This window comes from Anabrus simplex, chromosome 1 (genome assembly GCF_040414725.1).
Source record: "Anabrus simplex isolate iqAnaSimp1 chromosome 1, ASM4041472v1, whole genome shotgun sequence".
Lineage (NCBI taxonomy): Eukaryota > Metazoa > Arthropoda > Insecta > Orthoptera > Tettigoniidae > Anabrus > Anabrus simplex.
This window is the reverse complement of record NC_090265.1, coordinates 1132619260-1132635957: the sequence shown is the minus strand read 5'-3', so window position 1 is coordinate 1132635957 and position 16698 is coordinate 1132619260.

The window sequence follows — 16698 nt, the reverse complement described above, 5'->3', positions numbered from 1 at the left end:
TGTCCATCCCTGCGGCAAGCCAAGGGATTAAGCGGATAACTTTTTTAAGAGGGAAAAATGAGCCTTACGAATATCATTAGGATTGTCCAAGGATTGCAACAAAGCTGTAACAGGGGACGGAAAGGAAAGAATGCGAAAGGGCCCAAGCCAACGGGGAGAAAGCTTAGCAGATAAGTGTTGAGAGGAGGAACTGATGGGATGGTTTTTGAAGAGAACTAAATCCAAAGGTTTGAAGGTGGGAGAGCGAACGCGAGAATTGTAAGTTTTTTTATGGAGGTCTCTGGCTTGAAACAACTTTTTGAGAGCATCTTGCAAATGATCAGGGGTGAGAAGATGAGATGGAGTGTTCAACAAAGAGGACAAATCCCATGTCAAAGAGAGAGGGGTGTGTAATTCACGGCCTAAAAATAATTTAGCCGGAGTATAAGAGGTTGAATTATGAACAGTAGCGTTTGATGCCAAGGCAAAATAAGGCAATTCGGCATCCCAAGTCCGGTGATCATGTGAATGAAAAATAGATAGAAGGGATTTTAGATTACGATGATAACGCTCAACGATGTTAGCTTGAGGGTGGTAGGGGGAAATATTGATTTTCTTAATCCCATGAGAAAAACAAAAATTATAGAAGAGTTTAGAAGTGAAAACAGTAGCATTATCAGACACCAACATTTTAGGAATTCCAGTGGTGGGGAAAATTTGGGTAGATAGTAAGTTAATAATTATCTGGGAAGAAATAGTTCGTAAAGGACGAAGAACAATAAATTTAGAAAAACCATCGAGTAAGGTGAAAATATAAGAGTTAGATTTCGACGATTTTACAAGAGGTCCCACAATATCAACATAGAATTTCTCAGCAGGGTAAGTAGGGTGGGGGAGGCAGCATAATTACCATAGGGCTGATGATTGGGGGGCTTATGTTTCTGACACAAGTCACATAAGCGGACCCACGAATATACCTCTTTCCGCATCTGAGGCCAAAAGAACTGAGAAGCAAGACGAGCATAAGTTTTAGACATGCCAAAATGACCCCCAATAGGGGATCCATGGAAATACTGAAAAACCATTTGTCGGAGACTAGAAGGGAGAACGAGACGAGGAGTGGCGCGCGGAGTAGGTTTGAAAATTAAAAGCTGATTGTGAAGACGAAAGGGGCCAGAATAATCGGGAGAAGAAAGATCTTGACAAAGTTGTTGACAATAAGGATCAAGTTTTTGATGATCAAGACATGATTGAAAGGAAAGGGGAAAATTGATAAGGGAAGAAATAGAAGTAACAGAGTTGATAGGAAGTTGATTAAGCTCAGAAAGATGAGATGAAGTATCATCAAAAAGCCGAGATAGCGCGTCAGCAACAGAATTATGATACCCGGAAACGAACTTAAGAGAAAATTTGAAACGGGATAGGCGAAGCAACCATCTACCGGTACGTCCAATTTTGGGGGCATTATGTAATAACCAAGAAAGGGCCTGGTTATCAGTACTAACTAAGAATTCGCGATGGTCTAAGTACTCCGCAAAATGCTCAATGGAAAGAATGAGAGCTAAAGCCTCCCTTTCATACACAGAATATTTACGTTCAACGGGGGTAAGAAGACGACTGAAATAAGCAACAGGTAAAGTTTGATCGTTCTTCGTCTGTTGGAGAACAGCACCTATGGCAACATCGGAGGCATCAGTGGAAAGTTCAAATTTAAAATCAAAATCAGGGATTTGCAAAAGAGGGGCCTGAGAGAGCTTATATTTTAACGTATCAAAGGCGGTTTGTTGAAGAGAAGACCAATGAAATTTGATACCTTTACGTTTAAGCAGATTGAGGGGTTCGGAAAGTAAAGAAAAATTGGGAATATATTTGGCATAAAAACCAATCATCCCAAGAAAAGAACGTAATTGCTTAAGATTAGAGGGAGGAGGTATTTTGTGAATGGCAGAAACTCTTTCAGGGTCGACAGCCACCCCTTGTGAACTTAAGATGTGACCCAAAAATTTAATAGATGTCTGGGCGATAAGGACCTTAGAAGGGTTGACAGTTAAGCCGACTGAGCGGAGGCGAGTCAATACTTCACGAACATGGAGTAAATGGGTTTCAAAATCTGAAGAATAAATAAGAATATCATCAATAAAAGGAAATAAGTATTTATATTTTATATCAGCAAACAAGGAATCCACAAACCGCTGCATAATTTGTGAGCCAAGATTCAAACCGAAAGGGACTTTTTTGAATTGATATAGTCCATTCGGGGTAATAAAAGCCGTATAGCGAGAACTAACGTCATCTAAAGGAATTTGATTATAAGCCGAATTTAAATCAAAGATGGTAAAAAACTGAGCATTTGAAAAATGTTGAAAAGCAGATTGCAATTTTGGCATGGGATAGGCATCATAGAGGATGCGAGAATTTAATTTTCTATAGTCCACTATAAAACGAGAGGATCCATCGGGTTTATCGACGATGAAAGCGGGAGAGGCATAATTAGAAGATGATGGAATAATCGTCTCAGTTTGAAGCATTTGGTCAACTAAGGCATTCAAAATTTTCATGCGAGGGGGACTCAAAAAATAAGGAGAAGAACGAACCGGGGTAGGATCAGTAAGATCAATGTGAGCAGAAAAATTTTTAACGGTGCCCAAAGTGGGGGTAATGACATCGGAAAATTCTTCAAGTAAGGACTGAACGCGATCAGAATGAACAGAATTTATAGGTAAACATGTAGAGGGATGAGAAAGAGGGAAGTCAAAACTATGAACCAATGGAATAGACTTAGAAGAAAAATGAAAGGAGACCGTAGAGTTGACCGAATCCAATATAAGTCCAGTATGGGAAAAAAATCAAAACCTAAAATAATAGGTGATGATAAGGTCTGAACAACCAAAAAGGTAAAAGGCCAAGAAAAATCTTGCATCTTAATATTCAAAGAAATAGCACCAACGATTTCTAAAGGTTGATTGCAGGCAGAAAGACAACGTACAGTAGAGGGAGAATAGGAGAGCTGGGGACATAAAGATTGCAAAGATTGAAAAAATGGCAAACTAACAAGAGAAACAGCAGCCCCAGAATCTAACAAAGCAAGAGAGGGTAGGTTATTAACGGTGACGAGAACATGAGAGGTCGGAGGTAGGAAAGAGGTAGAACAAGGCGAAAAGGAAACAGAGGTGAAGGGAATGGGTGAAATCATAGAGGTAGGACGAGGTGTCTGAAGAGTGTGGGAAGGCAGATTTTCCCCATGAATACGCCGACTGCCTAGCGGCGAGGGGGAAAGGCGTTTCCCACAGGCAGAGTGGTGCAAAACTTAGAAATATGACCCGGTCCTTTACAGCGAAAACAGACAATGGGGGAACGAACATTAGAAGGAGGCAGAGCAGAAGATGATGTGGAGGAAAAGGAAGACGGAATAGGCGGTGGTGGAACGGAAGAATAATAAGAAGTATCGCTTAACGCAGACAAAGCATGAGATTGAGCCAGATTATATAATTGAAGCATAGAAGTTGGAGGGTTCAGTGCATTAAAAAGTTGTCGAAAGGAGGGAGTAGCATAAAACTGAACAATCGAAATTAATTCAGCAACATTGTGGGCAATATTTCGTACATCACTATAAGTAGTGATAGAATCTAAATAATCATGTGCGGATTCAGTCGGAAGTTGGTGACGACGAATGAACTCGGTACTGAGTTTAAAACGTATCTCATAAGGCAAAAAATAATTATGAATAGCATTACGTAACTCATACCAGGTGGAAAAATGAGACATGTTATCCAACCAAAATTTAGAAAAAAAACCCCGTGGTCTTAGCGGATAACAAACCAAGCATTTGAGGAAAAGAGGCTAAATTGAGATTGAGAAATTTACGAACAGAGAAAAGCCACATAGTAAGGTTACGAGGATCAGTCGCTATTAACTGCGGAACCTGAAGTAAAGATTGTTTGATAATATGAACATTCAAGGAACTGTCAACAGCACTAAGTTGGGGAGTGGATGGAGAAGAATGGGGGCCTAGATCCGGAGCCATGTTGTGATGGTGAGAAAACGGGAAAGATTTGTGATCAGAAAACGGGTTAGTGGATGAAGGAGTCGAAGGATAAGAGAAGGAAATCGGAGGAGTAGAAATAGAAAAAGAAATCAAGTCATTGACGGGAGGGTTAGGCAAAGAAAGATTATGATAAGTAGGAGGGGGAGAAGAATTGTCGTCACCCAAAGGGAAATTATCAGAGAAGCATGCCATAATGGAAAATTTGCTAAAAGAAATGGAGTAATGAGAGAAAAAGGTCTGCTACCATTTGTGGTGTAATTTGAGTGTGCGTGACGTGTGACGTGGTGGTTGGTATGGGTAGGTGTCGTGTTGTATTTCAGATAAGTATGTACGCTCAGAATATGATCTCGCCATGCACCAGAATGGGAATGGTAAGACAATGCACCAAGAAAAACACATGGGATAAACCAGGATACTAATCCAACTGACGCAGTACCAATCGACGCACGTGATGGCGTAGCAAAAAGGGTGTAACAACACTCAAAAAAAAAAAGAAATATATATATATGTCCGTCCGTGCACAAGTTCACAGGTAGTTTTCAATTCTCAAGGTAAAAGGTTTTCAGCAGAGCGCATAAATGGAAGCCTTTTCACTGAGTCCATATATTCAGAGGAACCGAGGTAGGTACAAATTTCGTGAGGGGAAGGAAAGGCGCACGACAACAAAAAAAAGGGGAAAGAAGAAATAGTTTTTTTTATAATAACAATATATTAGCAAAAAACACCCAGAAGAAACATTTACAAGCCAAAGAAAACAACAATCATCCAAAGGTCAGTTAGTTCTGACTTCCAAAAGAGAAAAAGCAGATGGGACAACCATGTTAATTTTCAGATCAGTTTTTTCAAAGAGAACAGCTAAACTCGAAACCTTCAATAATAATACAACCTCTTTTACATGAGGAGTGTCCTACACAAGGGAAAACAGAAATTTACATATGAACACGAAAAAACATTAAAATTTGAAAGACATATGGCCCACTGTACAATAATACATGTAGAAGAAAAAAAAGGGGCGGAAGGGATGCGGAATAGGAAGGTGGGGAAAGGGGAGGGACGTGAAAGAAAACGGTACCAATGGCTGCCAACAGGGATTTGGAAAATAGGACCAGCCAGTATCGATGAAATTCCAAAATAGCAAACAGAAGCTAGGTGATAGTTCAATTGATTCTATTCATGCGTTTGCTCGGGAAAACAGTTGAATTTCAATGGTTCATATCGCAGCAATCACTTGACGTATCACAAAGTCCAACTTCGGAGTGAGATGGTAATGTAATTCCAAAGTAAAGTACCGCTATCAATAGCTGCAGTTAGCTTATTATCAACATGAACTGTCATTGGTAGCCAGTAACGGCAATTTGAAAATTAAGGAAGTGCAGCATTAAAAGAAAGTTGAAAGAACAACATGGAAATGAAATAAATTAAAGTTTTCGCTCACCCGTCCAGCAGTCGTAGCTTTTCAATGGTACACAAAAGCACATTTTAAAAGAAACATTGCACACAGTCCAGCTGGTAGCAAAATAAAACCAAGTCCTCCCTCCACACAAATCGTCGTGTTCATCCCAACTCGCTGCTCAAGCCCAGAGCAGGCCAATTTATATTGAGATAGAAGCGTCCAGAAAGGACGAGAGCATACAGTATCCAATGCGCAGCGAAGCGGTAGGGGAAGGAAAGAGGGAGGGTAAGCAGCACGAGCAGTTGAAGCTGGACGGGCGAAGAGAGCACAGGCAGGTTAGTAGCGGCATATGCAGCGTAGTAAACGTAGAATCCATAAAACAGTAGAAAAATTCGGAGCACGTTATAGAGTTCATAAAAAATTGAATATGAACCAAATATATTGTTGAACGCATTTGGATTAATTGAGCTCTACTCGGTAAAAGACGAAGACGACTTTTAAATGTCTTTTTTTTTCACTTTGGATTCGCTGAACACTTTCCGCACATGGACTTCATTACATTACTGTGACTTTTCAATTGAGTTACCTGTTATTTCAGAGGTTTATCATCTGTAAAATTAGTGTTTGTTGAAGCCCCATCCAGAATTCATGTGTTCAGAACAATACTACCAGATATTTTTCCACCATCTGAACTGATTTCAACCCGTTCTTACATTAGAAATAATCTAGATTCTAATGCGGCAATATATATTGAATACCTTCAAGAAACTCTGTCAAAAGACGAGTTAGACATTAGACGGTTTATGTGGGTTCATTTTAATTGTGCTGTATTCCCAAACGTACAGTATTAGGTTGTTGGAAGAAAGTAGTATTACTTTACAAAGTTATTAGCATATTTCGAAAGGAAGATCCAACCTTTACATCTGTTTCATGAAATTTGGGAGATAAGGTGAAAGAAAGAAAGAAAGAAAGATAGAAAGAAAGAACGTTCTTTCCAAAATTTCTTGACAATTAATTGATTGAATTTGGTTTTGTTCTCGAAGGACTAGCTTTCACAGAAGTAAGAGAAATCAGATCTTGCAGCCTTTATGAATATCTGTGTGAAGTAGAACTGTACAAATCTGTACAAGCAGCTGGAAATACTCGTTACTGTATAGGTTTGAGACATTCAGCAACGAAGCAGATATTTCAGAATCCATTGACTATGTTGCCCCCAACATAGGCTACTATTTCAAAACGTTCTCAATTGATGCAGTGTTTGTGTAGCAAATGCATTAGGTTTTAGAAATGGAATGCATACATGTTGTGTATTACGGTTTTTAAGTTACGGTTTTATGGCCTGTGGATCCGATCCTCAATGGTGATACCTGTAGATCGGATATGGTACCGGCTGTATCTTAAGCTCGATATTTACTGTTAGAGGAATGTCCATAAAACTTCACACCCAAAGATCCTGCCACTGACGTAAATCAGATTCCTAACGCATCAGGCTGCGATGCTATATTTTAACGCATTTCTTTATTCGAATACCTACACCTACTCCGATGGTGGTCATATGTTCAATGTAGTTTTATCGTAAATTATTCTTCACGCTCTCTTTGGGATAGTTTTGGGAACTTCTTCATCACTTGTTTGAACGATTTTTCTGCAGTGCTAATTGCCGCAAAATTGCTTGCAGTTACACACATTGGTAATTAGATTTGAACAGTTAGACAGTACAGAGATGAATATTGGCAATGCAATAGGTAACTTGAGCCTTTTAGTCGGCCAATACATGATGAATTTCTTAAATAATGTCGGGTGCGTGATCATTTTAAATAATGTAAGGAACACTCCTTATATAAAAATAAATATTAACGTTAATAACGTCTATTGCGTAGTTAACAGAAGCGAGGAACATAAAACGTGATGCAAGGTGGTGGTGATTATTGATTTATTGGGAAGTACAATTTGGCAAGCAGTTACTGAACTCTATTGTCGGCATCCTTGAAGATGTTTACTTTGGTCTCTCGTTTTCACACTAGGTATTTGCTGGGCTGTACATTAATTAAGGCCAGGATCGCTTCCTTGTCATTCCTAGATCTTTCCTACCCCAACGTCACCATTATGTGTGACGTAAAACATAAAATATACAACTGGGAAATCGTCTTCTCTTAACACTAATTAAAATTTAAAAAATGTTTTCGACACTTCTAAGAATGAAGGCATCGGCAGAAGAAGGGGAAGAGCTACTAAAGGCGTATAGATGAAAGGCTCCCTACCCCTCGCTTACTTAAAACCGTCGAAGTCGGAAGAGAACAAGAGTTGACCAAGGGTGGTCGGATAGGAAAGATGAAACCAAGTAGATGGAAGTCATTTTAGACTCAGCAAGGGATCACGTGGTCGCCAACACATGCTGCCTCTGGGGCCCCCTTCTAGTTGCCTTGTACATCAGACGGCGGATACCATGGATGTATTCTACCACCTTCATGTACAAGGGGAAATGTTATGTGATATTACTGTGTACTATCCTTTTCCCTTTCCAAGCGCTTATCATTTTTGTGTCATTTATTACATCTCTCAGACTCTCTTATGACTTTCCTTTCATTTCCTCCTCAGTTATATAATCAATCAACTTTTGTAATCGTATGTTTTATTTCTACCCAACAAGTGTTTTACATTGTTTAGATTGACGATCCGTCCAAAATTATTTCGGAATTATATCCTTTGTTGAACGATGAAGAGCTCATTCGATTAAATGAACTTCAACTAGGAAGTTGTGGGTTCTGAACAAACATGTTTCCATCACCGTTATGACTCGTTGGCTGAATGGTCAGAGTACTGGCCTTCGGTTCAGAGGGTCCCGGGTTCGATTCCCGGCCGAGTCGGGGATTTTAACCTTCATTGGTTAATTCCAATGGCCCGGGGGCTGGGTGTTTGTGCTGTCCCCAACATCCCTGCAACTCACACACTACACATAACACTATCCTCCACCACAATAATACGCAGTTACCTACACATGGCAGATGCCGCCCACCCTCATCGGCGGGTCTGCCTTACAAGGGCTGCACTCGGCTAGAAATAGCCACACGAAATTATTATATCACCGTTATAAAATACATGCGTGGGGTTCGGAATTCAGGAATTATTTCACAAAGAACAGTTTAAACCTAAGAAACTGAAGCGACTATAGATGCGACCAAACCAGAAACCCAAACCCCATGGCACTTAACGCCCCTGAAAGGGCTTTGGCCTGCCCAGCGACCGCTGCTCAGTCCGAAGGCCTGCAGATTCCGAGGGGCCGTGTGGTCAGCACGACGCATCCTCTCGGCCATTATTCTGGGCTTTCGAGACCGGGGCCGCCATCTCACTGTCAGATAGCTCCTCAATGCTAATCACGTAGGCTGAGTGGACCTCTAACCAGCCCGCAGGTCGAGAGAAAAATCCCTGACCTGGTCGGGAATCGAACCCGGGGCCTCCGGGCGAGAGGCAGGCACGCTACCCCTACACCACGGGGCCGGCTATAGATGCGACAGTTCTGCATAAATGGTATGCAATAGGTTCTTTCCAACACAGTCGAAATTTTATCCATGTATTCGTCCATATGTTACACTCCGGCTTTCCAACTAACTCTTAGCATAGATCGCTGACTGTTAGAAGTAGTTTCCAGTGACATGCGCAGAAAGACTGAAGCTGCCTTCTGACGTTTGCTTATTTGTTTGTTTGTTTGTTTGTTTGTTTGTTTGTTTATTTGCTTGTTTCTTCCGTACGATGCATTTTATTAAAGAAGTTAGATTTTGAGTTCATATATTGGAAAATGCCACCGACCTTTAACGATCTTCATTTATGAACAGGAGTAGCTACTTCTCGCAAAAAATAAATTATTTAGGTGATTGATTAATTAATTTATTTATTACTCCAGTTCCATAAAGGAAGACGGCTTTCCATGCCAGCTCATGAAACGATACAAGAAGGCACTCCAACACAGACCATTCGGTATCAATCCCATAAGCAATACAAAATCAGCACGTGCGGGCAAAGCGATACGTGAACGCGTTCATATACTGGAAGTTGGAAAGAACCTAATATTGACCAAATTTCTAAACTGTTGATTATATTACAATTTTGTTAGTAACGATGTTAGACTTACAATTTTTTTCTGGGATATAGACTTCTCAAAGTTGCATATATGCATTTTTTTTTTGCTATTTGCTTTACGTCGCACCGACACAGATACAGTAGTCTTATGGCGACGATATATATGGATTTTGGTAACAATGTTATTATTATTATTATTATTATTATTATTATTATTATTATTATTATTATTATTATTATTATTATTATTATTTGCGTATGGACCCTGTTGGATCAAGCATTACATTTATGATTCGCCTTTCTAACAACCATATTGCTTTCATTCTTTCACTGTGTGCCTGTTTTATTTCCTCTGACCACTTAGTCCCCGATCTTTTAGGGACTTCATTCACTGGCTTTACTACCCATCTATTTATATTGTGACGGTAAATGTTTCTGTCCAATATATCTGATGTTTCTATCTGTGTCTTTTTTCAGATCATTTTTAACATCTTGTATCCATGGTACGTTCTTCAGTTTTTCAGTATATGTCAAAATCTTGTGGGTTAGCCTTGAAGACTGTATGTATAGTCTGTGAACGTGTCCATTGAAGTTTATTCTTCGTTTCCTGATGTCTGCGGCAAGGTTGGACAGTCTTTCCGTAGCTTTGCGTGATTTGAATCTATACCCTTCTTCTTTTTTCTCTGGGCCCAGAATTTTCCTCAAGATCTTCCTTTCCTCCTTCAAGATGTTTTCCAGATCACCTTTATTATTAAGTACCAAGATTTCACTTGCATTCAACACTTCAGGTTTAATCACCGTATTATAATGTTTGATTTTTGTGTGTATGGACATGCATTTCTTGTTGTAGATATCACGGGTTCTCCAATATGCTTTTGAATTTTTGTAATCGAACTTTCTGTGCTTCCTTTTCCAACCCTGTTAGTTCTAGGATCTCACCGAGATATTTAATGTATGGAACTCGTTTGATATGCCCATATTTCGATTATAACTCCTGAATGTCGAAATTTAGTGCAAACAAACTTGGTCTTCTCGAATGAGATTTGAGTCCAGTTTTCTCAGCGCATTCCCTGAGGACTTCAACCTGTTCGATCGCTGAAATATCACTGTCTGTTAGTATCGCTAGGTCGTCTGCGTGAACTACAAAAGCCATACCTAAAACAGGGGTGCCCCCTCTTCCTATTCGTTTGTCTGTTTTACTTTTGAAAATACGAAAATTATCATAGTCTAGTGTGTTTTCATCCGTAAGGCGTGTTTCCTGAAGAGCTAGTATCTGTATCCTTTGTCGATCTAGTTCTGATGTTAAGGTGTGTAGTTTGCCTGGTTGTAGTAACGTGTTAATGTTGAAGGTCCCGATGTATATGGGTTTCTTTGATGGTAGTTTGCTAGAGAACTCCGACTTTCTCTGTGATCGTGGTAGCCCAGTTCCCCCAGAATCCGAAAACCTGGTTGCCGTCCATGGACGGGTGGATTGGTTATCAGCTGGCGTAATTCTGTACTTACTCTCACGAATCATAATTGCTTGTAATCAAGGATTAGTCCAGTATTTCCACTGAGAGTTTAGGACCAGGGATTTCTAATTCCTGGAACGTAATTTGTACAGCCATACCTACTAGGTAAACAGACGCTGACCACTTTGTCGCTCGATCCAAGTCAGACGCGAAGTGGATTTCACTTTTGGTTCTTCCGCCTTCTCTGCCATTGAGGCGTAAGTCCTCTTCTGCCATCGAAGCCGTTGACCACAGTTATATTCACCTCAGTTGATCCGCGAGTGCTTATTTGACTGGGTCTTATTCGCACCTGTCGTGTATATCTATAGGGAACTTCCCCTATTAGCCATTGGGACGCGCCGTGTCGGGGTTGAGAGCCCCATCCCAGTGTCTCACGCAGGGTTATGCTTAGCTCGTACTTAGTTCGGAACTAAACCCCCACGTAAACTGACCGGGTAATAATGTAGTATGCTGTCCAGTACAGAAGTGTCGTATTGCCGGTCTTAAAGATGTGGCCGGCTGTGACCTAGGTAGCGCCGAGAGTATAAAGAATAGTGCATATCTTATTCGAGTTTCTATGGAAATAATGACAAAGGAAACCAAAAAGGGGGCATTTAGGTCAAAAGTGTTATTCAGATATACGGAGTGACCTCTAGATACTGTTATATATGGAATAATTGCCGGAATTACCAAGATGGCGAACATTTATGACACACATTTCATATTAAATATTACCCCAAAATCACTATTATACAAGAACAAAGTCACAAGATAACACCAACACACTTTTAGCACCAAAAGTCAAACCACTATTATTCCTCGGAAGCACAAACAAAGACCAGTTCTTCTGTATAAGCCGACATAAGACGCAGCACCATTATACATGATCTTACCCACTGGGCACGGATTATTATTATTATTATTATTATTATTATTATTATTATTATTATTATTATTATTATTATTATTCTGTCACATTTGTCCGTTCTCGAACAAAATCCATCTAATTACTATAGAAACAGTATTGACCTGCTGAAAGAGCGGAAAAAAGTTGAAAGTTCTGATGAAGGAGATCTGTTCCCGATATCCTTAAAAACCCATCATTAATCAACTTAACTGTGTCTTTCGATTTACAGTGGTTTAATTATGCGGTGTTCGGTTGGTGGTAGAAGTCGCTGCGAAGATAATGTAATCTTCATCGCTCGTTGGAACGTGACGAGTTCTTGCGTCTGAATGCCGACAGTGTTAATTGGCACGTTGCTGGAGGGTGGCCGTCAATATGTTCGTGTACGGGGCGTGGTTTCTCGCACTCTCCATAAACACCGCGCGACGCGACTGAACGTGGGGTGGGAGCGAATCCAGGTGCCTTCTGGTTGGTAATTTTATTCTGACGGTCAGTGTTGAACATACGAATCTCGCACTGTCATGAAAGTGTCCTGTACTATCCCCCGCGTAGAGTAACAACTTAGTACGAGCTTAGACTCAGTAGCACATGCGTAGAGCACAACAGTTTACCACTTCTGGAACGAGTGTAGTAAACAGTTAACTGAATACCTACAGTTCTGGAAGTCCAAGGTACGAATTCTAGTTCTGTCAGCAGCTATTCTGAATGTTTTTTTTTGCTTACTAGAGGGAAATGTCTAGTTCACTAATGAATGAAAATTCAGAGCCTGTTTCCAGTCATTCGACCGGGTCAGGAATGGAATGAATGAAGCCCCATCTAGCGGCGAGGATAGGAATTGTGCCGGCTGCCGTAGCCTGTCGCAGTCCTCTGGGGCAATGGTTAATGAATGACAGATGAAATGGTATTGGAGAGTGTTGCTGGAATGAAATATGACAGGGAAAACCGGAGTGCCCGGAGAAAAACCTGTCCCGCCTCCGCTTTGTCCAGTACAAATTTCACATGGAGTGACCGGGATTTGAACCACGGAACCCAGCGGTGAGAGGCCGGCGTGCTGCCGCCTGAGCCACGGAGGCTCTCCCCTAGTTCACTAATACTGCCTACAAATTAATTCGTAGTATTAGATAAAGATTTTAAAATGCTATTATCCCGGTAATCCTCAAATAGGAAGTGAACCTGAACTCTGTGGAAATATATATATTGTCGCTTATCACACACCCTGTTGGGGTTGCAGGTGCGAACTATTTCGCACATGTGCATTCGGCCCTGTTTTATGACCTGTTGCCTTTCCTCACGCCAACCCTAGGCTATATGGAGGGATGTATTCACGGTTGACCGGACGAGTTGGCCGTGCGGTTAGGGGCGCGCAGCTGTTAGCTTGCATCCGGGTGAAAGTGGGATTAACCCCACTGTCGGTAGCCCTGAAGATGGTTTTCCTTGGTTTCCCATTTTCACACAAGGCAAATGCTGGGGCTGTACCGTAATTAAGGCCACGGTCGCTTCTTTCCCACTCATAGCCCTTTCCTACCCCATCGTCGCCATAAGACCTACTGTATATACGTCGGTGCAATGTAAACAACTAGCAAAAAAAATATCGCGGTTGCGTGTTTCTTTTGTGGTTGGCGGTGTAATTCGTTGTGTGTATACGAAGAAGACTGTATTGTGGCAAACACGACCATACAGTCCCCAAGTCAGAGGAATTAACCAGACGCGGTTAAAATACCCGACCAGCCGGGAATCGAACCCGAAATCCTCTGAATCGAACGCTTCGATGCTGACCATTCAGCCGAGGAATCGGTCACCTAACTAATTAACGCCATTCCTAATTAACAAACGAAAATAATAACGTTATTAGACAATATCACAACCAACTATAAAATGAAAATGATGTCGGGTCCGGAATCGAACCCACATTGCAATGAATCCTATGGCAAATCACGGGACAGAACCCGTTCTGTCATTCAATATCAAACATGATATAATACTGAAAGAACATATTCAACAACAAAATTATGTACACACATTATTAACAGAAGGGTAAACAATAATCACATACGACTGGTTGTATTTCGAGGAATAAAAAAACTTGTGTGTGACGAAAGTCCAGGGTCTGCCTTGGACTTCGAACCGGTGGTCTCCAGGATGCCACCGACAAATGAGTCTCTGTAATACCTATCTCAGTTATTCATAAGATCAACAAACAATACAATTACTGGCGTTTCAGTTATTTTTCTTTACAAAAATAATCATGAAAGAGTTTAAAAAGGAATCTTCTAAAGGCGATCGTATATTTGTGAATCCTTAAGCTTTCAGTCTTGGTGGACAGACTTGAACAATACTCTTGGCAGAATACCTTCATACGAGGGTGGACGACCGCACCCTTTTAAAACCATAAATCATACAACGCAGAGCCATACCTTGTAATGGCTGGCCGGAGATCACTCATTTTTAAACACGCTCAAGACGAGACGAACAGTCTCCCTGAGGAAACATCATAGCAAATAATAATATAATTTCAACTGATATTCTCTTATCATATTCAAAAGCTGCATTGGCTTAGTAATTCTCTGCCCACTTGCAACTCTATAACTCACATCAAGCCACTATTCATCTTTTCAGTGTCACATCCATAGACATTGTATACCCATGTTCACACTTAGTCGATCTTACAGAAAAATAAGCCTATGGCTTTCCTACAAACTTGAACTACAAAATCTCAAATGGATCTAAACGTATCCTTAATATTATTCTAATTTTAAAGAAAAGCCTATACTTCTTGACATGTAAGGAAAACACTACCTAAATTGGGAGGATGTCCGTTCGTGTCTAGGCTTGTCACAAATACACAAATGAATACAGCCATCTCTATATTCTACTCATGCAAATTTACTTTAAAATCAGAGTGCATGTCTATACCTATGATTATTATGCCAATACTGGCATTCTGAATACACTACCGTCATGCATTACCAATATAGGTTGAATATTCCATGTAAAGAAAAAAATATAGACTTTACGGTTTGAAATCATAATTAAAACAAATCTATATTTTACCCTCTCAATCTAAAGCACTCTCAACCTTGCAGATATTTCATCACAAAAATTCATGCACATGTTCTACTTGAAAATCACATTTTATAGGCTCGAAAATGTATCTCACAATACAGAATTTCGGTTCCCATCTAAATAAATATTATTTAAAACAATATGAAGACTACTCAAAAGTCTCTCCCTAATTTAAAATACATGCGTTTTACAATTACTAAGCTATCTTAAGTGATCTACATATTTACATAAAATAACCCCGTAAATTACAAAGATATTAATGTACTTATCATCATGTCGAGAAAGCCATGGTTCGCGACTTCGGAAGGCCCTCTGGCGTCGTTTAACCCCTCCTGGCTCTGGCGTGGATCACAGGTTCGAATCCTCTTCTGGACCTGCTGAGCACCTTCATAATCCTAGGATCCTCTTCTTCACTGTAACAGACGTTCGATTAAATTACGTCATTCCCTAACACAATTTTCGAAAACTTAACACAGTTCCCGCGGTCGAATTTCCGGCGATATAGTTGTCCAGTTAATCAAAATTCTCACATACTTTCAGTACTTTAACTTTATCTTTAACTTGGACAAAGCTTTTCACACAGAATATTGGCAAAATGTGCATTAGCACTCCCGAATACAGGTAAGGCAGGACATTAGAGGGCCGTATTTCTGCCTCCGATACATCCCTTCGAGTAATACCTTCCTCAGCATGGCGGTTCCTTATATCATTTCACCCCTACACGAGCAATAGACGGCGAACAGTCCCCACCACATTTTGCATATCAGGGGTTCTACGAGTTGTGTGACATCGGCAATGCGCTCAAATGTGTGATTCAGACTTTTAAGTAATTTTGTTATGTGCGGGAAACAAATCGATCGGCGGTTTATCTGAAATTTATTATCAAAATGATGCCTTTCCGGGGATCTCCCGTCCGGAGTCTGCGTACTTGGTTGGCGTGGGTACCGTACTGGTGCTTATATAATCTTCTGGTGGCGTAATTTTCCACACGTTGAAATTTTATAAACAATTAGAATTTTGGCAGAGGTCTAATATAAAAACATATGACCTGCCGAGGTTTCCCGTACTAATCAGTATGTTTATCTCGAAATCTTACGATACAAATCAAGCTTGCACGTTGCCATTACCGTGTTTCAGCCATTTTTAGTGGGCGGAGTTATTACTATATATTTTCCTTCCTTGTCATTTTTCATAGTTCGCTCTATTTCTGGGGATTTCTCCAGCTATGATGGACTCGTGTATACACCATCAAGTCGGTGACCAATACGGTCATCTATCTTTTTATCTATATGTATAACTAATTATATGCCAATCAAGGAAAAAACGAGAAACTCTCAGGGCATGGCTTTCTTTTTAATTTGTGAACACAGTGGGCTATATGTAGAAACTACAAACTTTACATATTAAGATAAGTTTAAAATGTAGTTTTTAAAATAAATTATTCCAATTCAGGCACTTAAATTCCAACAATATTCAAAGTCATCCTCAGCCTTCTGCAGAGTGAAGGTTTGGATATTTGTGGTGAAAAATGTATCTGTCCGCCTCTGTGGTGTAGTGGTTAGTGTGATTAGCTGCCATCCCCGGAGGCCCTGGTTCGATTCCCGGCTCTAGCACGAAATTTGAGAAGTGGTACGAGGGCTGGAACGGGGTATACTCAGCCTCGGAAGGTGAACTGAATAGAGGTGGGTTCGATTCCCACCTCAGCCATCCTGGAAGTGGTTTTCCGTGGTTTCCCAGGCAAATGCCG